General features: G+C 36.1%; 1 long non-coding RNA gene across 2 annotated transcripts; it reads left to right on the forward strand.

Annotated features, from left to right (window-relative positions):
* Positions 1-1,065: 1,065 nt before the first annotated feature.
* On the forward strand, positions 1,066-25,208 carry LOC143659680 (uncharacterized). Of its 2 annotated transcripts, XR_013163644.1 has the most exons (4): positions 1,069-1,173; positions 6,295-6,424; positions 8,553-8,707; positions 25,017-25,208. It is a non-coding gene; the product is annotated as an uncharacterized LOC143659680 (long non-coding RNA). The 2 variants fall into 2 exon arrangements; XR_013163645.1 differs by lacking the exon at positions 6,295-6,424 and having other exon boundaries at positions 1,066-1,173.
* The last annotated feature ends 434 nt before the right edge of the window (positions 25,209-25,642 follow it).

Raw genomic sequence — 25,642 nt, forward strand, 5'->3', positions numbered from 1 at the left:
TCTATTTTTATTAGTCATGATTGGTTTCTGGTGCTTACCACTATGATATCTGACCTACTCAATGATATGATGGAAGATACACAAGATTCTGGGTTGGGAAATAGGGTCTGCCACTTACTAGTGCTGTGAACAGGGGTATATTATTTAAATTCTGCGAGTCACAGTTCCCTACTCTGTAAAATGGGAGTAAAAAATTCCTACCTAATGATTTAGCATAAAGATTACATGAGTTAATAAGTGTGAAGATCCTTAGAGCTGTACCTGTTACATTTTGTTTTGTTTTGATTGTTGTTTTTAAATAAGTGGTGCCATTTAGAAATTTGATGTTTAAGCACAGAGTAGCCATTTTCTTATTATGATATGAGTATATTTAATATAACTTTTATTAAAATTTTCTGTTGTCTTGCTTGCTACTGATAGTGCACAAATTTATGGAGTTGGAGTTGGCAATTCTGAATGGAAGTGTTTACTTTTTGTTCAGTTGCTTTTATAGTATATAGTTCAAATTTCTGAAGGTATTCTGGGAAATCCAGAGAAGCAAGATGTATTTTTATTTCTGATTGCTGTTACAAAGCTTAATAAAGCCAGTGAATATATCAAGTGCCATTTGGGAGAAGGGCAGCATGCTTTTTTTCCAATTAGATTATTTTAGTCTTACAGAGGACTGGTATATGGTATTATAAAACATAAATATTAGTAGGTGAATAAATATATATACACCCTCCACTCAACTGAAGCCTCCTGAGTAACCCTCCCCAAATCTTTTTCTCTGCCTCCCAGTGAGAATCTTTCCCTTTTAAAAAAATAATTTTAGTATGTGCGTATAAGACCCTAAACAATATATTTATTCTTAATGTGATTGAATTTTACATAAATGGAATCATACTTTAGATAATCTTCTGCAAGTTACTTTTATTTCTTTCACTTCTGTGAGGTTCATCTATGTTTATGTAAGCTATAGTCTATTCCTTTCCTTTGCTGTATGAATATATCATTCTTTATTCATTCTATTGTTCATTTCTGTATTCATTCTGCTGTGACATTCTATTTGTTTCTAGATTTTTGATGTCACAAAGAATATTGCTGTGAATATTCCTGTACCCAACCCCTGGTGCATATGTAAAAGAATTTCTCTAGACTGTAAACCTAACAGTAGCATTGCTGGGTCGTAGGGTATGTGTTTCTTTAGCTTTACTAAATTGTGCTAAATTGTTTTCTCGTTCTCCACTTGAGTCTGCTCTTCCTTCTCCTCCTCCTCTCTTTCTCCTTTTCTATTCTGCTTTTGTTTTAATGTTGAAATAACCTCTTAAATCTCATCAACCCTATGAGTTAAGCATTTTCTACCATTTCCTGCATTAACCTCCTCACTACGGCTGTTTCTCCAACTTCTTAGTTCTTTTCCCTCCTTCAACTAGCTGATAATCTTTATGTGTCTAGTAATTTTTCATTCATTGTTACCTGATATTTTAAAACTAAAAACTGTATCTGGTGGTTTCCCAAAATGGCAATGCTTTAAACTCACTAGAAGGCTTTGTTAAAAATGCAGACTCTTATACCTTACCCCTGGAGATTCTGATTTGGAAGTTCTGGGGTAAGACCCAGAAATCTTACTTTTTAAGATAAAGTGTCCAATACTTTGACACTATTAATTTGTATGTACCAGAGTTTGGGAATCTTCAATCTGGATTGTTCAGTAATTATAGCTAGTTTAGGCTCATTCTGGCTGCAGGTATATATTTTTTTCTGTCAGTTTTTCTTGTTGGGGTGCTCTTCAAGCATATCAGTAGGTGTTTTGCTGGGAGGGTTTCCTTCCCTCATCTACAACCAATAGATAGGAGCAGACAGCAAGCATTTCCTCCGTGAGTATAGAGATTAATTACACTGGGCTGACAGATGGGCTTCTTTAAGAGTATATCATAGACATTGAATACACACACAGACACATATTTGGACTTGAATATTTTTTTTTCCTTAGCTTGTTTTTGTTCTTTACTGTTTGCAAATGAGTGAGGTCAAGCTCCACCATCCAAGGAAACAGTCCTCCACAAGACTTGCTCATTTCAGATACCAGTTGCAAGTTCAGAGGTCCCTAGGGCCACATTCATTTTTGGCTAGCTGGCTACAAATCAGGGCACCTTACAGACTCATTCAAATTCAGTTCACTAGAACAACTCACAGACTCAGAAAAGTGCTATACTTATGAATACAGTTTTATTATATTAAAAAGATACAAATCAGAATCAACCAAATAGAGAGATGCATAGGGTAAGGTCTGGGAGGGTCTCAAATGCCAAGTTTCCATCTTGGCACATCAATATGTGGCAGTACTTGAAAAACATTGCCAACCAGGGTCACCTGAACTTCAGGGTACTTAGTTTTTACTGAGATATCACTGGATAGGCATGATTGGTTAAATCATTGATGAAGTGGTTAAACTCAAGCTCCAGCCCCCCTCCCCTCCTCAGAAGTCAGGCTGATATTTGGAGAAAAACCCCAATCCTCTAACCACATGGTTAGTTTTTCTGGCAAGGCCAGCATCCTATATGTTAGCATAAATTATGGAGGGGCTATCCTGAGTAATTTCCTTAGCATAAACTATCATATAAACTATATGTGCTTCTAAGGGGCCTTCCATGGCATTCCTCTTACTTGGGAAATTCCAGTGTTTGGAGGTAACTTCCAGGAGCCCAGGACAAAGACCAGACCTCTCTTTGGAGCAAATATTGCTTTGAACCAAATTCCTTACTGTTCTAGTTTGCTAGCTACCGGAATGCAACACACCAGAGACGGATTGGCTTTTAATAAAAGGGGATTTATTTTGTTGGTTCTTCAGAGGAAAGGCAGCTAACTTTCCACTGAGGTTCTTTCTTATGTGGAAGGCACAAGATGGTCTCTGCTGGTCTTCTCTCCAGGCCCCTGGGTTCCAACAACTTTCCCCGGAGTGACTTCTTTCTGCATCTCCAAAGGCCTGGGCTGAGCTGCTGGTGCCGAGATGAGGAATGCCGAGCTGCTAGGCTGTGCTACGTTGCATTCTCTCATTTAAGCACCAGCCAATTAAGTCAAACCAGTCACTCATTGCAGCAGACACGCCTCCTAGCCGACTGCAGATGTAATTAGCAACAGATGAGGTTCATGTACCATTGGCTTATGTCCTCAGCAACAAGACTAGGTATGCTCACCTGGCCAAGTTGACAACTGAATCTAACTAATACACTTACTATACGCTGATTAATAAGCTAAAAATTAACGCTATTACTTTGCTTTGGTAGCTTTAGATATATCTTCTAAGTGTTGCAGTAGTGGCATTATCATTGTTGCTATTTTCTTAATCTGTGAATATGGTTAGAAGATCTTAATAGGAGGCTCTAAAAATGTTCACGTTGTTGAAGACTTTTTGTTGTTGTTGTTTTGTTTTGCTTATGCATAAAGGTTAGTTGCACTGTGGACAGATAACAGAAAATGCAGAATGGTCCCTGTATAATTTCTACTATTAGGAGTTAGTCTTTCTTTGTAGTTAATATATGGTAAAATGTTTATATTCCATAAGCATTAAAGTGTTTGTTTATTTGTGGGGGTGACTATATATATATGGTTATTTATATTTTGAATAACATGTTAGATTTATATTCTGATATTTCTTGTGTTTTGTTATGTTTTTCTTGTACTTCTTTTACATTTTTCTATTTAGGGCATTATTATTCAGTGTAGAAAGTAAATGACTATTACATCTTCGATAAATATGGTTACTTTTATCTATATGGTGATGCCCTCTTTCATTCATTTAGTGTTTTTTCCTTGAATTTTGCTTTTCTGATAATAATATAGGAACTATCACTCTCTTTTGGTTTATGTTAGTCTCCTATATATTTGTCCTTTAATTTTTCAACTTTGTGTCACTATAAGTGCAACGGCAAATTTTATTTTCTTTTTAATTACAATCTAAGAATTTTTGTCCTTTGATAAGAGCTTTTAATTCATTCATATTTATTATTAAAATTATTAGTTTAGTTTATATTATTCTTGTTGGTTTCAGACCTTTTTTTTAATAATGGATTTTTGCTGTTTCCTGTCTTTTGTATCATGTACTGTGTATTATTTGCTTTTATCTTTGCCAGTATTTTGTAAGTTATATATCCTGACTTTAATTATATAGGAAGTGACCATGCTTTTTCAAAACATTTATTACTAAGTATATTTTTTTCTAATTTTCAAAGTGACTGAACCAATAACTTAAAACAGTAATTGTCAGTGTTCTCTGACTGCTACTTAGAATAGGTTAAAGAACAGGGGAAAGAAATATTTTCTGGGTAATAAGCCTCACACCGATTCTTGCCAGTTACCACAGGAGCCAGAAGGGGAAAAAAACCCATTGCTGCAGATGAGAAGAATACAGGTTGTTTTTTGTGCAGGTTTTATATAGGGTTTGTTATACTTTTTAGCATATAAGTGTATCTATTTAAAGACCATGATATATCTGTTCCTAGAATAGCTATCCCTTTGTTAACTGTAATTGACTAAAAATGTAATGGAGCTAGAGAAGATTCAGGGAAGTTAAACTAAAATAATTAAAGCAGTAGTACAGCTTCCAAATAAAGATGAATATTTAAATAATGTATTTATAGTTCCACTGATAGGACAGAACTCTGAACTGAAGGAAGCTGCCTCAGTATGCATTTTTAATTGTTTTTGACATAATTAATTTCTTTTCAAAATTTCACTATTTTATCCAAAATATAATTACATGTATCTCATTGACCACTATAAAAATAGGATTCGGAGATTATTGCTTCGTTGACCAGAGATAGAGAGATAAGCCAAAATTATTTTAATTGTGTTTTTGCTTTGTGCCAGCCCCAGGCTAAATATTTGATTTGGAAATAGTTTTTTTTACTTAGAAGTGATAAAAATGGCTCAGACCATCAGCAAATCTGTCACCATTCCTTGAGTTAAATTTACCTCAAACGGCTATGAGATTAAGTTTTTTAAGATGCTCAGTGTCCACATTTTTACCTGGCTAGCACAGAATAAAGGCATAGGAAAATGTTTTTAAAGGATCCACTGAATATTAAAGCAAATGAGAAATGAAGAACTGATTAGCTAGTGATACCAATGGCTAGGATTCTTGGTCAGTTCAGTGGGGCAATGATGGGCATGTTGTGGGAACCCTGCAGATGATAGTCATTTTTCTGGAACTTTTCCATAAACCAGGTAAGGGAGGTGGCTTACTTGCTCGTTTTGGTAAGCAAAAAGTGTCTTACATCAGAATACATATACACTGCAGGACTATAACTTACCATCGAATTTTGTATATTGATTGTAACTCAGTGAAAGTTCCAGTTCCTGCGATTTTTTTTTCGTTTTCAAATCTCAAAGGAATATTTTATGAGAGCTGGTTACAAAGTGAATTTAGAGTGCATTGTGCTTACGTTAATTTTGATAGTCCAATATTTATAGCCATGGGGGAATTTTACTAAGTAGATTGTACTGTATTTGTCAAGTGATGTGTTCTTACATAAAGTGCTTGTTCCCCAACACCAGTAGGTGAGGCTCATTTAATGAAAGTGACTCTTTCAAAGTATACCTTGAAACTCCCTGACCAAAGAATTCTGATTATTGGTTAATTCTTTTGAAAACAATTATGTTAGGCATTTATATGTTGGTCACTATGTGGGGGAAAAAAACTTAATAAAATCTACTCAGAAATAGCTTTTTTTTTCCTTTTTATATTTTTAAGAAAAAACGGAAGTCAAGTTTTGAAATACTACAAACATTTGGAATGTAGCCCGCTGGGAGAAAAGCACCATGTAGCAGAGAGTTTCAGAATATTTATGCTCCTTCACAAATAACATACTTTTCCAAGTTAAAAAGTTCTGACTACTATGTTTACGTATTTTTTGGCATCCTTCACATTTCCCTAGTAGCTGATGAATTATGTAGTTTCCATGTGCTCTGGTTTTGAATCACAAAGGATATAGCATGTAGATTGAATGGTAGTTCTCAGATGTATCAGTCTACAAGGGAAATAACCACATTGCAGATAGCTTTGAAGGTCAAATTGTTCACATTATGCCCATTCTTTCTTTTTCTCTTGCCCTTGGTGCTACTTAATTATAAGGGCAAATAGTTTAGTTGGTGACTTGAAATGATGTTCTTCGTGAATATAGTGTATTTTGTCTTAATTAATCTTATTTAAGACAGACATTCCAACAGGCCTTCACTATTGGTGCTATTGGTGATAGCCTGTATGATTTTTATTTTTTTAATTGAATTGTGATTTTTCTGGGGCTATAATAGCAAAAGGTATTTGTTTCCGAAAAAAGCTGTGAAACAAAGGAGGGTTTTCAAACAACAAAATGAACATGGATTTGAAGTAAATTAAAAGAGGGAAAACTGAAATGGCTACAAGTGTTTCACAAGTCTTAAGGTATGTATACTTATGTTCCATCGTTTGTGACATAGCATGTGATGTCACCCAGTATTGGTCCCTGGAGGGAACCTGAGTGTACTCAGTATTAACCATGGTGTGATGGACTGTGCCAGAAGTTTAAAGAGAAACACATGAATCCTGGTTTGCTCCAGTATCTAATCAGATACTGAGTAGTGGGAAAATGTTGAAAATAGCAGGAAAAAAACTCTGGCATGTCTTTTATTGAAATTCAATCCCCTCGTTTCTCCCCCTACATTCTCTCTTCAACAGTCTGAAAACTTTTCAATCACTTTTTTTTTAAGATGCAGTGAATTTTATCACAATTTTGTCAATCAAAACCACATGTGCTTGCCTTACTGATGACAGAGAATAACAAAATCATATTTGTTAAGACCAAAACTCAGGTAATAAATAACTGGGATGCAATGTGAAATATAATGTTCTTCAAAAGAAACAATAAACATTGCCAAAAAATTTAATTTGAGGAATAAAATTAACTTTTTGAAGAGAAAACCATACAAATGGTGTCTTTGTGTCTCAGTGACTCCCCCCTTCCCTCCATCAGCCCAATTCTATTTTTCTTTATTGAGGCCATAATAAGAAGGAATCTCCTGTAAAGTACCTCACACTCACATGGTGTAGGCTAAGCTCCTTCTGTGTGGATTATGGTCATGACCATGTTTCAGAGCGGTGCTCAGCAAATTTCTGCCTGCTGGTCAAATTTGGCCCCAGGCCTTTTTTTATGAATAAAGTTTTATTGGAATAGAGCCACACCCACTTATTTGCATATCAACTATGGCTACTTTCATCCTCTAAAGACATGGTAGAGTAGTTGTGACAAAGATTGAGTAACTTGAAATGCCTAAAATACTTACTGACAATTTACAGAGCTTGTTTATTAACCCCTGTTTTAGATGACCAAGAATATTCAGAAAAAATGCAATAAAATAACTGACTTCTGCAGAACAAGGATTAAGAAAAATTGTGATAACTTAGAAATATTTCTTCCTGATACTTGGGTTATGACTTTTTTTTTTTTTTTTTTTGTGGTACAAAGCAAACTAATCTTGCATATGTGTCAAAGGCCATCAGCATCCACTCAAAGACCCCCGTTCTCTATTACTGAAATTGTTTGCTCTGGAGTTTGGCTTTGGCAAGTAGCCAGACCTTCTCTGTGTGCCCCTTACCCATATCCTAGTTCTAAAAGTGCCTGGCCACAACCTAAATGCCTAGTAGCTGCTTTAAGGAATATAGGTGCTTCAAGTTCCTCCTTTGACATCATTACTGTGAAATGGTTTGTTCCAGCATTTGAATCCAAAGATAGTTAAGGATCAATCACAGCCTTGCCTTTAGAAAGTGATGAATGTTAGTGTGTCATTGTGTCTGTTTTTATTTTTAGCTTTGGAACTTGTTTGATTTTCAGAATGCTATCAATTTTAATGTGATTGCACAAAGAGAACAAAAGAAATCATATCTTGAACAAGATCTTTGATCACTTAATTGATGAATTAAAGACTCTCAAAGGCTGTGCACCAGGCGGAATGCTTCAGATTTACCAGTAATTTTAGAAGTGCTTTGTTATTAGTTCCTTATTTCCAGCCATCCTGTGAAAGGTATTTCAAAATGTATATTAAAGTCAAAGCCAAGCTGCCTCTCTTCTCCAATGGCTAAAGAGCTCCAGGGAACTTTTCTAGGAAGGCAATGTCAGGATATTTGGAAAGGTTAATTCATCTCAAGGTGATAGGAACCAGGTTCTGTCCATTTGAACTGAAAGAATGGAAGGGGGAGGGAGACAAAAATGAGACACTGGGAAAAAAATCAAGTCTGCCTAACTAGAGAAAATAACCATGAAATGTGTAAGGCCTGTGGACATTTGCTTAAAAGAAATCAGGCTGGGGCAGTTAAGAATTTTAATGGTAATATAAAAGGTCTCTACTATGATTAGATATTTTCAGGTGATTAATGCTCCCACCATCCCCTGCATCATTGTTGGTAAGTGTAGGGATGGTAATGATTTCAGCAGGCTGGTTTGATTTTGTTTCACTTATCTAAGAAAGCTGAGATGGCAAGTCGATTTCTCAGCAACCTCTCCCAGTTCTGACTTGTTTGTATTTCTGAATTATAGGACATCTTTTGAACTTGCCCCTGCCACTCAATGAATAAGCAGAAGCTGCTGTGGTCAGGAAAATCCCTGGGCACCAGGAACTCCTGGTACCTTTGTGCTTTGCAGCATGAAGATTGAAGGGGAAAAGACCGATGTGCCATCAGTGTGTCTTCGAGGTAGAATAAGAGAAACAGAGTCTTTACTATGCTCATGCCCATGACCAAAATATTGAAAAATTTTTTAAACTTGGGGGACTAAAGATTTAATTGGGACATCATTACTTGATTTTAGAGAGGTAGCACAATAAGCACTGAATTGTGAATCAAAGGCTTGAGTTTTGGTTAAGGATACTTTGAGTACATATCCTGAATTCCTCTTTGATTTTTGTATGATGGGTATATGAACAGTTGCATTTACCTGTGGCAGAGACACACAGCTATAGAGCCTATTTGCCCATTGTATTAATTTCCTCGGGCTTCCATAACAAACTACCACAAGCCATGTGGCTTAAAATAACAGAAAATTATTTTCTCATAGTTCTTAGAGGCTAGAAGCCTGAAATCAAGGGATCAGCAGGGCCATGCTCCCTCTGAAGACTCGAGGGAGGAATCCTTTCTTGCCTTTTCTAGCCTCTGGTGGTTGCTGGCAATCCTTGGCATTGTAGATACATCAGTCCAACTCTGCCTCTGTCTGAGCATGGCCTTCTCCTCTGCATGTCTGTGTCTGTCCTCTTTGGAGGACACCAGCCATTGAATTTAGGGGCTACCTATATCTGATGTGACCTCATCTTAATTAATTGTATCTGCAAAGACCCTATTTCCAAGTAAAGTCATATTTTGAGGTTACAGTGAATATGAACTTTGGAGGTTACTATTCAAACCTAGTACAGATATTTTCTTCAGGAGGCCTGGGGAGTGGACTATGCTTTTCTGATGTAGGAGAACAGAATTAGTTAATGTGTCATGCCCAGACCTCTATGAAATACTTACACCCCATCTAGAAATTTGAATTTAGTTTTGGGAGCCACATTTTAAGAAATATATTACAAATTAGAATACATATAGGATAGTGAGAGACTTGAAACCAGGTATTCACTCATTCAATGAATTTTTTTAGTATTTATCACGTGTATCAGCCACTGGAAATACAACAGTAAGAACCAGATATGGAACCTACTTTCAAAGAGCTTATAGTCTAAAGGGGAATCCAGAACAGGTTTACAAACATGCACTCAAACTGACTAGCCTCCTAGGGAGCTGTGATAAATAGTTTGGGGTGGGTGGGTCCTAATTTAGATAGATGGTCAGAAACAGCATCCCTGAGGGAATAATATTTAAACTGAGGGCTGAAGGTTGTGGAGGAGCAGGGTGAAGAACATTCTAGAAGTGTGCAATGGTCCTAAAATGGGAAAGAACTTGGCATATTCTAGAAACTGAAAGCAGCCTGCTGTTGCTCTAATGCAATGAATGAGATGGGGGGACTGGGGGAGAGAGAGAGTGAAGCAGCATCAGAGACGAAGGTTTGGGTTGGATCATGGCCTTAAGAGCCATGGGTAGGAGGCTGTTGTTTTTTTTTTTTTCCTGGGTGTCATAGAAAGCTGCCAAAGATTTCAAGCACGGGAATGACATGATCTGCTTGACATTTTAGAAAGGCTCTTCTTGGCTTTTGAATGAAGAGTGGCTGAAAAAGAGTGAGGGGAGAAAGGGAAGGGGTAATTATGAGTATGTTAGCCAGGCAGAAATTGGGCACCTGAGATGAAAAATGGATGGATTTATATACATTGAAAAGAAAAAGCAGCTCTTGTGTGATGGTGGGGGAAAGGGATGGTGAGGAATCAAGTGTGAGTTTCAGATGACTGTCGTTTGATGGGTTAGGAAGACCAGGGAAGAACAGGTCCAAGTTGTGAAGCAGAGAAAATCAAGAGGCATGACTGGAGACACTGGTTGTTTAGTCTGAGGAGGCAAAAAACTCCAAGAGAAAAAGAAGTGCTTGATAATCATCTTCGGTCAGTGGCTCTTAACTATTTGGGGGGGTCAGATTCTTTTAGAATTTGATCTCAATTAAGGACCCTTTCTACAAAAAAAGTTTATATATCTAATACTGAATACAATTTTAAGAGGTTCATGGACCACCCAAAATTGATCCATGTATTGTTCATGGACCTCAGCTTAAGAACCCTTCTTTGAAGCATGTGAAAGGGTGCCTTTAGGAAAAGGAAAAGAAATTGACCTAGTATCAGTATTGTTTATTAGCAATCTAGATTAGAATCACTTAAGTTTGCTGAGTTTCAGTTTCCCAATGATGAGGTTAATAATGCCTGTTTTATTAATTTACAGAGCTGTTCTAAGATTTAAATGAGACAATGCTTTCTTAATTGATATAACCCTCTAACTATAAATACTTTTAACAAATAGAGCCACAGGGAGGTAGATATGGCTTGATATGAAGAAGATCTTTTAATAATTAGACCGTCCTATGGTTAGAATGGACTCCCTAGTGAGATCATGATTCATGAAATTGTTCAAGCAGAATCGGAATGATGTCTTGTCCACAGATAGTTTTGGACTAAATGATCTCTAAAGCCCTACCCCACCCCGTGGATGGTCTGTACCAAAGCCTAATTATGTGCAAATGTGTATGGTCCAACAGGGTAGTAATTTGTACTAGGAAGTGCTGATTAGTCACCATCAGCACTTCCTAGTCACCATCTAATTTTGAAACTTTTTGCCCCCCTCCCCCATATACTTGTTTTCACCTGTTTTTATTATTTCCTTCCTTTTCTAGGTTGGGTGTAGTTTGTTCTTTTTCTAGCTTTGTAAGATGCAAGGTTACATGGAATTGAGGTCTTCCTTTTTTTATAATATGGATGTTTACAACTCTAAATTTCCTTCTGAGTACTATACCATACATTTTGGTATGTTGTAATTTCTTTTTTAACCAATCAGGTATTTACTTTCTACATATCTGTGAATTTCCCTAATTTCCTTGTGTTATTTATTTCTAATTTAATTCCACTGTGGTTAGAGAATATACTTGGTATGGTTTCAGTCTTTTAACATTTATTTAGCTTGTTTTATAGCCTAGCATATTGTCTGTCTTGGAGAATGTTCTGTATGTGCTTGAGAAAAATGTGTATTCTGCTGCTGTTGGGTAGAGTATTTCTTATATGTCTTTTATATATAGTTGGTTAATAGGTTGAGTCTCTATTTCCTTTTTGATCTTCTGTCCAGTTGTTCTATCCATTATTGAAAAAGAGCTTTTGAAGACTCCATCTGTTATTGTTGAATTTCCAATTTCTTCCTTCAGTTCTACAAAATTGACATTTTTTTTTGCTTTGTGTGTTTAGAGACTCTGTTATTAGGCATATATGTATTTATGTTTGCTGTATATTCCTGTGGATTGATCCTTTTATCATTATGAAATATCCTTCTTTATCTCCAGTAACATTTTTCTTGTTTTAAGGTCTATTTTGTCTGAACTTAGTATAGCTATTCCATCTGCTTTATGGTTATTTGTATGATATATTTTTTTCCATTTTTGACTATCAACCTATTTGTATCTTTGAATCTAAGTAAATCTGTTGATAGCATATGGTTAGATCTTTTAAAAATCCAATCTGGCAATTTCAATTTCTGTCTTTTTTTGTATTGTTTAATCCAGTCACTTTTTTTTTTGGTATGGACAGGCTCTGGGAAATGACCCTGGGTCTCCAGCATGGCAGGCAAGAATTCTGCCACTGAGCCACCATTGCACTGCCCAATCCATTCACATTTAATATTATTATTCAGATAGTTGGAATTATACCTGCCGTGTTGCTTTTTGTTTTTTATGTGCTTCATATCTTTTTTTGTTTCTCAATTTCTCCTTTCCTGTGTTCTTTTGTAATCACCAGATGCTTTCAAGTGTGACATTTTAATCCTTTTAGTACTTTTAAAATTATATCCTTTTTGAATTATTTTGTTAGTGGTTGCTCTAGGGTTTACAATTATAAACTTAAGTTAGCAGAGTCAGCTTCAAATTTATACTGATTTCATTTCAGTGAACTTTGTAATTATACTGACTCCATTCCAGTGAAACCTGGAAGCCTTTCTCCTAGATAGGCATGTTCCTTCCTCTCATTTTTGTGCTTTCATCATTGTACATATTGTGTCATATAAAACATGCATATGTTATAATCCCATTAATATTTTGTTATAAAATCATTACTTATATAATCTTATGCCTTTTAAAGAAGCTGAGAGAAGGAGAGCAACTGTATCTATATATTAATATTCTTTTTTTTTTAACCTCTTTTAGGTTCTCTTCATTTCTTTCTGTGGATTTGAGTTAATATTTAGTGTCATTTTCTTGCTCCATTATAGCTTTGACCCCACCTGCCTCTTTTGTGCTGTTATTGTCAAATATAATGCATCTTTATATATTATAGACCTATCTATACAATTATATACATATTGTTTTATATAATTACTTTTAAAAATCAGTAAGGAGAAGAAAGATATGATTATATTATTTTTGTAAGTACCTAAATAATTGCCTTTACTGTTGTGCTTTTTTAAAAAAAAAAAAGTTTGAATTTGAATTACTGTCTAGTGTCACTTATATTCAGCTTAAAGAACTTCCTTTAGTATTTCTTTGTAATGTAGTTCTGCTAGAAACAAATCCTCTTAGTTTCTGTTCATCTAGGAATATCTTTTATTTGTCTTCATTTTTGAAGGATAGTTTTGTTGGATATCAGATTCTTGGTTGATAGTCTTTTACTTTGAGCTCTTTAAATGTGTCTTCTCACTGTCTTTTGGTCCCCATTGTTTCTGATGGGATGTCAACTCTTAATCTTATTGTATATGACAGATAGCTTTTCTCTGACTACTTTCAAGATTTTTTCTTTATCTTTGGCTTTCAACATTATGACTATGTCTGGGTGTGGATCTTCTTTGAGTTATCCTACTTGGAGATTAAGATCCATTAAGATTCTTGATATGAAGATTAATATTTACGATCAAATTTGGGAAATTTTCAGCTATTATTCCTATGAATTTTTTTCTGTCTTTCTCTCTCTCCTTTCCTTCTTGTACTCCCATTACATGCCTGTTGATCAGCTAAATTATATCCCATATTTCTGAATTATTTTTTAATATCAATTTTCTTTTTTTCCTTTCTCTTTTTCAGATTGCATAATATCTATTGATCTCTCTTCAAATTCATTGAGTCTTTTTTCTTCCAGTTTTTATTGTTGAGACCCTTTAGTGCATACTTCATTTGGTTATTGTACTTTTTTTTAGTATATGTGCTGCTGAAGCGAGCACGGTTATTGTACTTTTTAACTCCATAATTGCCATTTGGTTCTTTTTAATAGTTTATACCTTATGTGATTGACATTTGCTTTTTGATGAATCATCGTCATCTTTTCATTTTTAATCATAGTTTCTTTTGGTTCTTTGATCATATTTATAATAGCTACTTTGCAGTCTTTGATTAGTTCATTGTCAGAGTATCTTAAAGGCAGCTTCTATTGCCTGCTTTATTTCTTTTTTTATATGGATCATACTTTTCTGTTTATTTGCAAGATTTTGGTGAAACCTAGACCTGGAGTACAGCTTCCATTACATGGAGCTGGGGTGGGAATGAAGGGTCATGGCTCAAATGCCATACATTCTCTTTGTTCTTATCAAGATTTGATAGCTTTTTTTGAATGAATGTTTCTCATTTGCTGTAGGATGATTTCCAGAGTTTTTAAGTGATCGTTTTAATAATTTTCACCAGCTAATTTGTTGTTTTTCTGGGCAAAGTTCTACCAAGCTCCATTCTCTGCCATTCCGGAAGTCTACCACCTGTTCTTGTAAAGAAAGTTTTAGAATTTCTTTTAAAATTTTAGAATTATGACAATTCTATGCCTGTAAGTTTATGTATTATCCATGGCTGGTTTCATGCTACAATTATAGAGTTGAATAGCTGCGACAGACTGTGTAGACTGCAAAGTCTAAAATATTTATCCAGCCATTTATGAAAATAGTTTGCTGTCCGTTGATCTAAACCAAAACCAGCAGCTGCTTATCTCTATGTTTCTTGTGGAACATGAACCTGCAAGGAAAGAGATAGTGACAATGAGGGAAAGGGAAAGGTGAGTGTGGGGACATGGTGCCCACCAGTGGCTGAACTCTTCTTGCTAGCAGGGCTAACTTCATCCTGATGGGCATTTTACACTTCACCCAAAGGGTCCTGTTTGCTTGTTTTCCATCTTGGGAATTCTTGCCTAGTGTCAAATCATATAAAATCCATTTCCATAAAAACTAGAGAATGGCCTCAATTTTCAGTGCCTTGAATCTGCTATTCTCTTTGCTTTATTCCAGTTTTGTATCTTTTATGAAAGTTTTTGGTTTTTGTCCATTAAACTCTTAGAGTATTGCCTTTTTCTGCCTTACTGCTCTACAATCTTTTTGGAGCCTAGTGCTATCTTTAAATCTATATTTTTGTTGGTTTGAAATCACGTCGTTTCAGGTTTTCTGAAGATTTTGGGGGTCTTACTTTCAAAGTGAGTTCTCAAAATCATGTTGGCACTTCAGACAACTCTACCCCTTTTCGTCTCCATTTTGCTTATTGCCCATTTCATCTCCATTTTGCTTATTGCTGGATATTGTCCTACTTCTCTTATTCCAAATCACCAGAAAAAACATAGCTGTGGTGTTTAGAAGACTTTTACTGATGATTTGAGGGCAAAGAAGGGTGATTACATTGCATTGTGGGCAATTAGGTAAAATTAGATACTAACTTTCACTCTTTAGAAACCTTCCTTGGCCAGCTGAGGGTTTCTCGGTGACTCTATTTTTTTTTTCCTCAAACCCTAGCCATGTTGCTGGCCTGCTGCTACTCTCTGTGTCTCTCCTTCTTGAGTCCTTTGTCCATATTTCCTTCTCCTCATTCCAGAGTTCTCAAACCTTCTCTCTTCCCATTCACTTTTTTTTTTACTTTTATTTCCATTCACTTAAAAAATATATATTTTTATTGACAAGTCTTCACATACATACAGTCCATACATGGTCTACAATCAGTGGCTCACAACATCATCACATAGCTGTGTATTCATCACCATGATAATTTTTAGAACATTTGCATTACTCCAGAAAAAGAAATAAAAAGAAACAACTCATACACCCCATACTCCTTATCCCTCTCTCTCACTGATCACTAGTGTTTCAATCTACCCAACTTCTTTTACCCCTTATCCTCCCTATTATTTATTTATTTTTTATTCATATATTTTTTATTCATACCCTGGATAAAACGAGCATCAGATACAAGGTTTTCACAATCACATAGTCACGTTGTAAAAGCTATATTATTACACAGTCATCTTCAAGAATCAAGGCTACTGGAATATAGCTCAACAGTTTCAGGTACTTCCCTCCAGCCACTTGAATACACCATAAACTAAAAAAGGATATCTATATAATGCATAAGAACAACCTCCAGGATAATCTCTCGACTCTGTTTGAAAACTCTCAGCCACTGAAACTTTATTTTGTATCATTTTTCTCCTCCCCCATTTGGTCAAGAGGTCTTTCTCAATCCTATGATGCTGGGTTCTGGCTCATCCCAGGAGTTCTGTCCCACATTGCCAGGGAGATTTACATTCCTGGGAGTAATGTCTCACATTTGTGGGGAAAGGCATGAATTCATCTGCTGAGTTGGCTTAGAGAGAGAAGCCACATCTGAGCAGCAAAAGAGTCTCTGGGGGTGACTCAGGCAGAATTATAAGTAGGCTTAGCCTATCCTTGCAGGAATAAGTTTCATAGGGGTGAACCCCAAGATTGAGGGCTCAGCCTGTTGATCTTGCTAGTGAGAATATCAGGAATTTTCCAAATGTGGAAGTTGACTATTTCCTCCTATCTCCCCAGCCCCTCAAGGGAGACTTTGCAAATACTTCTTTATTCACTGTCCAAATTACTGTGGGATATATCGGGCATCATGCTAACCTGAACAAACCAACAATATCTAACCCTATTCAAGATTCCACATACTTAGCGTTCAACCAAATGACCATACAGGTTGCATTAGGTAACGTGCTACCAAGATATAAATTTTGCACCATGTAAACATCTCTCCCTTTGGTCTGATACAGAAGTTGAAATTTTAAAATATGGATGATATCATCCTTTACCCTGTATTCTGATCTACTTCCTACTCACTTTTAATCACCCCTCTCTTTACTCCTTCCAGGGGATGAATGAAGATTCTACTTACTTTATTATACAGAGAAAATTTTCTGAGAGAACAGGGATAAACTTTTTAAGTATGCATTTTTCTATCTTTCATTTGGGAAGTATTTAAAATATACATAAATGCATGAGACTCTTAAATTCCTGTGGTTTTTTTTTTTTTTTTTTTTTTTTAATTTTTTACATGGGCAGGCACTGGGAATCGAACCCGGGTCCTCTGGCATGGCAGGCAAGCATTCTTGCCTGCTGAGCCACCGTGGCCTGCCCTTTTTTTTTTTTTAATTTTAATTCCTGTGTTTTAAAGTTAGATTTATCAGAGCTTATAATTTTGACATATTAGTTTTATCATTTATAGTTTTTATACTAAGGCTGGCAACTTTGAATTTAAACATCAGTGGTTAACTGTCTATCTGCTGACTGTGATGAGGAAAATACTTATTTTCTCCCAGTCCTGAGAAAGTCCTTATATTTCATGACCTGTTTTGTTTGTTTAAAACTCCTGTTCTATCAAGTTTATATTCAAAGGCATTTTCCAAGTTCACAATGAAGCTTTTATATCCACGTAAGCAGGCCCATTTATAAATGAGTCCTTCCTGGTGTCCCAAGTGACTTTATAAAATAGCATTATAAAGTTCCTTAGTAGGTACAACTCAGAGCTTCATTTTTCATGTGAGAAAACTGAGTTTTGGAGAAGGAGAGAGGAAACACTGAAATCAGCAGATGGAAAAGATTAACATTAAAAAGGAAGGTCTGAGAATATGACAACCCTTCTTTTTGGAAAGTTAAACCAAAATATAAGAAGTTTTCTTAAATTAACACTTGAATTCCAGGGAATCTTGCTGCTATTGTCTTTAACATTTAAAGGATTCCTGTGAGGTTATGTCTTTTTACATGACTAAGTTCCAATTTTACACACATGCTTGAGTACACAGAGGAAATCTGAGCACCGGAGTATGAGGAGGTGAAAGGAAATGTAGATTTCAGCAAAGAAGGACTGAATCAGGGTTTATGGATTCTTTGGAAGGAAATATAAAATCTGGGTTAAAGATGATGCCCAATTTCCAGAAAATCTAGAAGGACCTAAGATGAGAAAGGTGGTTGGAAAAACAAAAAATATAAATTAAACTTTTTCAGCTAAGAATATTAACAATACTTCATATTTCTTGAATACAGTTTATACTTTTACATTTATTATTTCATTTTATTATTACAATAACTCAGAGAAATATTTTTTCTCAATCTTATATTGTGGATAAAAAAGAAAGGGGCTATCTTTCATTAATCAATTGCTATGTATTAGTGACTTTACATATTTAATTGTTACAACAACCATATGAAGCAGATATTATTGCCATTTTACGGCTGAGGAGACTGAGGTTCATATAGACTCTAAGTAACAATGCAGGGATACACACAGAAAAGCAGAGCAGAAACTCAAACCTAAATCTCTCTCCACCTCTAATGTTAATTTCTTAATCCAAAATTCTGTGTGTGTGTGAGTGTGTGTTATAAGGCGGCATCACATTTCATTATTTTTCCATGTGAATAACCTGTTATTGCAGTACCATTGGGTTAATTTTTTGTCTGATGGCTTGTTTTGCTTGTTTTTTGGAAAGTACATGGGTTAGAACCCAGGTCTCCTGCATGGCAGGCAAGAATTCTACCACTGAACTACCCTTGCACCCACCAAATTTCTTAATTTTAAACTACACATTTGTTCTGTTCAATATGGTACTCCACTAGCCATATTTAAATTAATTAAAATTAAACTACAAATTCAATTCCTCAGTTACACTAGCCACATTTCAGGTGCTCAATAGCCACGTGTGATTAGTGGCTACCATATTGAACAATGCAACCTATAGAATATTACCATCATCGCAGGAAGTTCTGTTGAATAATGCTGTTGGAAAGTCTTTGTTACATGTACATATGCTGAAGATTGAAAAGAGAGTCAAGAGAATAAGGTAGTCGAACTGAAAGTAATGCCAATGAATCCACTGTTGTGTTTATGACTGAGGTACCGCATATTATTGAGTGTGTAAACAGCAGGCAAGAAAAAAAAAGATCCCTTCGTCTCAGCATATGGAAAGTAGCTGAAAGAAGTTGTGGGGAGGATGTATTGGTAAACGTGGTAGTTAGTGAATAAGTATTTGATGCTCAGTTCTATGCTAGGTGCTTGAGGGTACATATTAAAAATAGACATGGTCTAGTGCACGGTTTGTGGATCCTGTGATTTTTCAGAACTCCCAGAAAAGCTGACAAAGAATTGCCTCATGCACTGCACAAGAACCATGCAGATAAAAACCATTCATACTGCCAACACCGTCATACAGAATATTGGCTATTATTTTCTCCCTCAGCAAATGTGGGAGATAGATTGCCTCAGGCAAAATAGTATTTTACACATGGTTTCCCAAAAGCCCTGTGCATATTTAGAGCTCTTCTCAAAATGTTTGCATTTGTTCTTCTAAGAAGAAATTTGCATGACATTTTAGAATTGCATTCTGTCTAGAAAGCAAATCCTGGCTTTTCATATTTAAATTCAAAGCTCTCTGATGTAAAATGTCCCAGGAAAATGTATGTTCCAAATTAGGTTCTTCTTATAGTACAGCAGACTTTTTGACCATTAAAATCATTTTGGAGAAAAATTCCTAACATCATGCTATCTTTCTTTCTTAGTTGAGAAAACCATTGATGGTGACTCAAGGATCTGTCTATTCGTAGACTTAAAGAAAATTGAATTCTATTTTGATGGAACTACTCAGATAAACAGACTGTGCTGTTATGGCTAGCCACTTGATATCACAGTTGCTTCAGATGAAGGCCTATTCTATTAATAGAATATTTGGCAATGGTTGTACAAAAGGTATGCAATTAGTAGAGAGTGGTAGATTACTCAGGTTGGGTTAAAGAACTCCTGGTAATCCCTCAAATTCACCTTCCAAAGTAACTTTGTTGGACACCATCATTAATAAACACCATTATCTCTGAGCTCTTGCTCATTACCTTAAACACTGCTATTTGTAATAGGAAATCATATTCTTAGCAGCATCCTCTTTGAATGAATATAAAAGATTTTGTTAGCTTTGTTAGATAATTTTCAGCAACATACTAATATCCAATATGCATTGGAGGGTCTAGTTAATATACAGAGTAAACATAAACATCCTTCTGATCTTGTATTTGACATGGTTGACTTGGCATCATACTTATTTCTACTTGAAGAGGTAAGGGTTCTTTCTCTATGATATTGAAGGTCCAGGAAAAAGAATTTTTTTCAGCCCTTTTACATTTAGTCAGGTCAGTGCCTAAATTGTTACCGGATTTTAGTTTCCTAGGTTCTTGTCTGTACTGGAAGAAAGAATTCAGAGGCACAGCACAAATAGAACAAGTAGGTAAGAAAAATTAATAAGCACACATGCAGAGAAAAGGAGCATGCAGGCACTCTCGCAAGTAAAGAAAGATGGAGCATGAGAGGCAATAGGCTATGTGGGCCATTTGCTTTTGTAGATTAGCTTTAGTTATTCCCCCTCCCTCTTCCTTGTTTGGGGGCCCTTTCTTCTACCCTCCCCTCTCCCAGGGCAGTGCCTGTTAGTAGTGCATTTGGGTGGGTCCATTGTTTTTACCGTTCTCTGCAGATGACTCACTCAGATGAGGGTCCTTTGGCTTTAGAAGGGTTTGCTGCTGCTAGGTGTTTCCTGAAAGTAGGTAGCCCCAGGGTTACAAGTCCTGCTAACCTTGATTAACTGTCCTTGTTCAAGGACTCCTTCATGGTTATTTCTCTCCCCTCTCTTCCTTTTTTTATCCTGCTCCATATACTATCCAGGACAAATAGTTGTATCTCTTCGCCTTGAAGATTTTCAGAGTTGGAGTTAGTATAAACTTGCTCAAAAAGGGGTATCAGGGTTCTATTGTGCTTATAGCCATGATCTTTTGAATTTTTCATTTCTGGGCCTAATTTCCCTTTTTCAATTGTCTGTGAACATTTGCTGAGCATCCATCCCTTTAAAATTCTGCAAGTTAAACAATTTGGTTCTTTCTTACTAACTATTATAGAGTCCTTATCCTGATGAATTGTGATATGACTAAACTCAAGCAGCAGTTATGGTCTTGTGGTAGAGGTAAAATCTAAATAGCCAATGGCTAACAGTGGGACCAAAACCAGTGGTATGGTTACTTGGTGTAGTAGATTACTGTGGTAATGTTTATGCAACACTCACATGGACTCTGGACATGTGGGCATGTGACTTCCTTTGACCAATGGAATGGTAACAGAAATAGAGCCTTGAAAAGTGCTTGTGCATTTGGACTTTACCTCTCTTGCTGCTCTTTAGAACTCTGAGAATACCATATGAAGAAGCCCAGGCTAGGGGATTAGAGATCAGCAGAGATCCCATTAGATCAATCAAGCTATCTACCATTTGATCTCAGTCAATTCACCAGTTGATGATAGAGATAAGTCAAGCTGACCTAAGGTAGCTGAACAACCTGTATAACCCATGGAATATTCAAAGATTCTTTTTGTTTGTTGTCTATCATTTATTTTATATTACCTAAATTTTTCAGTCATTTAAAGAGGTTGAGAAACCTTGCATTAGAGGAAGAATTGAAAGGACTTGGTGATGGATTGGATGCTGGAAATGAGGGAGTCAGAAGGATCACAGATGACTCCAGGTTTTGGAATGCATTTAGATTGGCATTTTCTGTGCTATTAAGATCTCTGATGGTTGAGTTTGTTTGTGTTAGTTTGGGTTTAACAGAAGTCTCTTTTAAACCTCCCAGTGGTAGAGCAGGTTCTATATAACTTTTGTTATCTCTTTATAGATGAACATATCAATAATACTCTCCTAATAGGAGTATTTTAAAATTAAATGAGTTAATACCTGTAAAGCATTTGGTATACATACTAAGTGTTAGTTCTTTTTATTATTGTTAGGCAGATTAGTGCAGGTCCTACTACAGGAATTCTTTCACTGAAGACCATGGTTGGCCTGGCCTTGTCTTCTTCCAATGCGGGAAGTAAAGGCTCAATGTTCAGTTAACTGTAGTGCACCCCTGTCCTACTTCAGGTTTGCTGAACTCGTTTGTCCTTGATTTATTACCTTCTTTGTGTTTTGTATTTAAACTGTGTCCTTGTCATATTAATTAGATCTTGCCTTTGACATCTTTTTCTTTTCTGAATATGAACAAGGGTTCACAGAATTAGTGATAACATTGAAATTAGAAATTTGTATGCTGCATTATTGTTTAAGATTCTGAATACGTGATTTCTCCTGAAATTTTCCCAAGTAATTTAAAACTTGAATGTTTTTTTAAAAATATTTATTTTCAGAGGGCAGGGTTTGACTCATGTCCCCCATGTTGTCTTCAATGAGAAACTGGGAGTTTCTGAGGCAAAAACAGGACTTGATCTCATGTCTTTTCCATTTGTGGCACCTGCTGCTTTGTCCCACAGCCACTTTCTTGGCATTTTATTCTTGAATTCCATTGCCCTTCAATTCTGTCAAATTGTAGAAAAAAGTTACTTTTCTTTCAGATGTAAGAAATGATTTGCCTTTTCCCTTTTGGGTTCTCTCAATAATTATAATTCTTTATTTTACACATTGCACACGCATGAGGTTTTGTATTTGTACCAATACTTGATGCATTTTACTAGCTCCTACTCTGATTCCAACAGGATTATCCTTAATTCTCTTTGAGGTATATGGAAGGTATGCCTCACTTCAGGTCCTATGGCTGCACCATTGGATGGTGCTGGGTGTCTTGTTGGTGCCCAACAAATAAGTTCTAGTGCTGATGAGAATGAGCAGGCAAGGAGAGAGCCGTCCTTCAACTCTTTCTGTCATAACAGTGTGGAAGAAGGACTGTGGCCTAGGAGGCAAATCTTCCCATTCAGTATGGAGGTCTATGCAGTATACCAGGCACAGACTATGTTAGTAAAATTTTTCTGAGAGTAAAATATCACAGTCTACCTTTGGTTATTTCATCTGATTATCGCTGACCAGAAGAACATAGCTTGTCTATCCTGCTGACATGTTACAGAATTCTGACTTGGTTTGTCTGTCCTTTATACAGTACAGAAAATGTGGGCAGCAGTGACATTTCCACTCTGTAACAGCTAAAGGTGTTGCAGGCTGGATATATGAGTTTTTTAGATTATGGAATGGACCTTACCTCAAGTCAGATCTCTCATTTGGCAGAACAAAGTTGAAATACTGAAATGTTTGGCTTAGTGGCAATTTAGTTTATTGTCTTTGGGTCTAGGAACAGTGAACCAACAGTCAACCCACCAAAGGAGATGCTAAACCTTCCAGTAAATATTTCTGTTCCTGGATATGGCCTCTTGCAATTTTTAACTTATGTAGCACAAAGCTGGGTTTCTTTTTCTTGATTTGTGAAAATCTTTACATTTTTTCTGTTCCTTTGATGAAAATTATAAATTGTGTTAAATTAGATATGGTCGCTGATTTTATTCCCTTTCTTTAAAAAATTTAGATTTTTCACCTTTCCACTTAGAAGTGCCCCACATATCATTCACACAAAGTGTTTTGAGTTGAATGGGAACTACTTGAACTCTCGGTTGTTTTTTTTTTTTTTTTAGCAGAGAAGACTGTGTTTTAGCACTGAAATGATTTTGAGATGCCATAGTTGGCTTTTAGTCTCAGGTACTGTAAATATAAGGGCCTTATTCTTCAAGTGCTTTAAGGAAAAACTGATTACTATTGCTTCCATGGCTGCTTCCCTTTAGAGCCAGAAATTCTTTAAAAGCACCTTCCAGATTTGAGCAGTGGAAGGAAATTCCATCTGGTCAGTTCTTCTGTGCTCAAACTGGGAGTGGTGCTAATGGGGAAGGGGGCTGGGAGCTGAGATTCTAACAGTTGGGAGAAATAACTACTTAAAGCAAATGCTAATGATTTAAAATGTTATTCCTTCTGTGCTTTTAGAAAAAAAAATAAAATTAAAGTAATAAAGGCTCACAGCCTGTACCTCATCTCCAGTCACTCTGCAGAAATTCCCAAGAGGGGCTCAGCAACCCTCTCCTCCCTTTAAAAATGGTGGACCTGGAACCACTTACAAGAGAGGTTTAATAAGAGGCAAATGTGTTTTATATTTTGTATCTTGTTAAGTGAAAAAAGATGGATTCTCGCAAGTAGTCTCTTGGTGCAGATTTGAGTGGTCTGTGCATGCAAACGTGGGGATGCTTCGCCAGCTAGCATCTCTACTCTGGTCCCCCGTGGCTACTTAAAATCCCTCTCCCCATGCCACTCCCTCTACACCCAGAGCCAGCAGAGATGAAATTGCTTCATTTGTTGAATGGATTTGCAGATCCAGGAAACTTGTTTCTATCTGATTTGCTGATAATTTACTCCTCATTTGATTTACGGGGGGAAAACAAAGTGAGGAGAAAGTCCTGTCTCATCTCACATAGTCCTTCCTCAAGGAAAGAGAGATTGCTCTGTGGGTTGGAAAGAATCATGTTTGAAAGCAAGTGAGAAAATTAATAAAGATTTACACGATTGTACTTAATTAGCAAAAAAACAGGGAAAACCTTGCACCTGTGACTAAGTGACAGACACAACACCATCTTCACTGAAACTAGCCCATTGGAAACTGAGTGAGAGAGAATGATATATATTTTTATATATTTATTTTATAGTAGATATATTATTTTACAATGAGACACATTCCCTTTCTGGTAATTTTTAAAAAAATGACCTTTGGGTGCCAGATAGCACCATTCCTGCTGTCTGCTTTCACTCTTCAACATTGAGGACGCCCATTATATCTGTCTTTGATCCAGAGATCTGGATTGCTAAAACTGATGGCCACAATTAAAGACAGTCCTGTTGAAAACCTGACCTCTGCCTGCTCTCAACTGCATGTAAACTTTTCAATATGGATGTAATTTGGTATTAAATTACCCATGCTTTATTGCTTTTTAGTACAGCCCTGTCTGTTGCCTTTTAAAGATAAAGGTAACATAAAAGAAAAATTGTGGTGTGTCTGCATAATTATGTAATTATAAACTTGTTTTCCTACATTCAGAAAACCCTTTGTATGTGTGTGTGCATCTATTGAAAAGTAATAGGCTGGTAGGATTGGAGAAAAAGCCTTTATGTTTTTTTCCCTCCTGATCTGTTCAACTTAGACATATGTTATACAAGATAGGTCACTGTATTTAACTGTTCTTATCTTGGCTTTCAGAGGGTATTCTTGATTTAGAAGTGTGGTGAGTTTGTAAAAAGATGTCGCTCTGCTTATTCTTTAGGATTGGCCAGACCAAAATGGAGTTATGCCAGACCTGTGAAACAAACACACCTAGCTATTCCTCCAAAGATTGGGGCTTCTATTGCATCATGACAATATCCTCAATATCTAGAAGGAGTTCTTGGATTATTTAAACCTTGCCATCCTCGAAGTAAAAAAAAAATGACTGCTGTGATTTCTCACTTTTGTATGTGTGTGTAATTTTTCACTTTTAGCTTTCTTGTTTCTAGTAAATTCTGCTGAGGGGAACCAGGATTAAGCTAGAGAGGCTGGGACAGATTTCCTTTTTACATTACAGAGCTGCCCATACCTCTCAATTCTGCCAGTCACTGCTCTGTTATTTCATCACAAAGAGTATAAGCTATCATTAGAGTTTGATATAGGTTTCTAGAACTACATTTTCTGAATAGAGACAGAATATCTGTTTGGAGGGATGGGTGAAATCATAATTGCATCATAAAACTTGGAGAAAGAAACAGTATCAGGCTTCTGGAAATGTGATAATTCTGCATGTAAATAAGTTTTTCTTCCTCTTGTTAAATGTTCCATGGCAAGATTTTCCAATAGAACTGCACAAAAAGCCAAGCAGATGAAAAGCTGATATCAAAACAAATACCCCAAGGGAAG

This window comes from Tamandua tetradactyla, chromosome 16, assembly GCF_023851605.1.
Source record: "Tamandua tetradactyla isolate mTamTet1 chromosome 16, mTamTet1.pri, whole genome shotgun sequence".
Classification (NCBI taxonomy): Eukaryota; Metazoa; Chordata; class Mammalia; order Pilosa; family Myrmecophagidae; genus Tamandua; species Tamandua tetradactyla.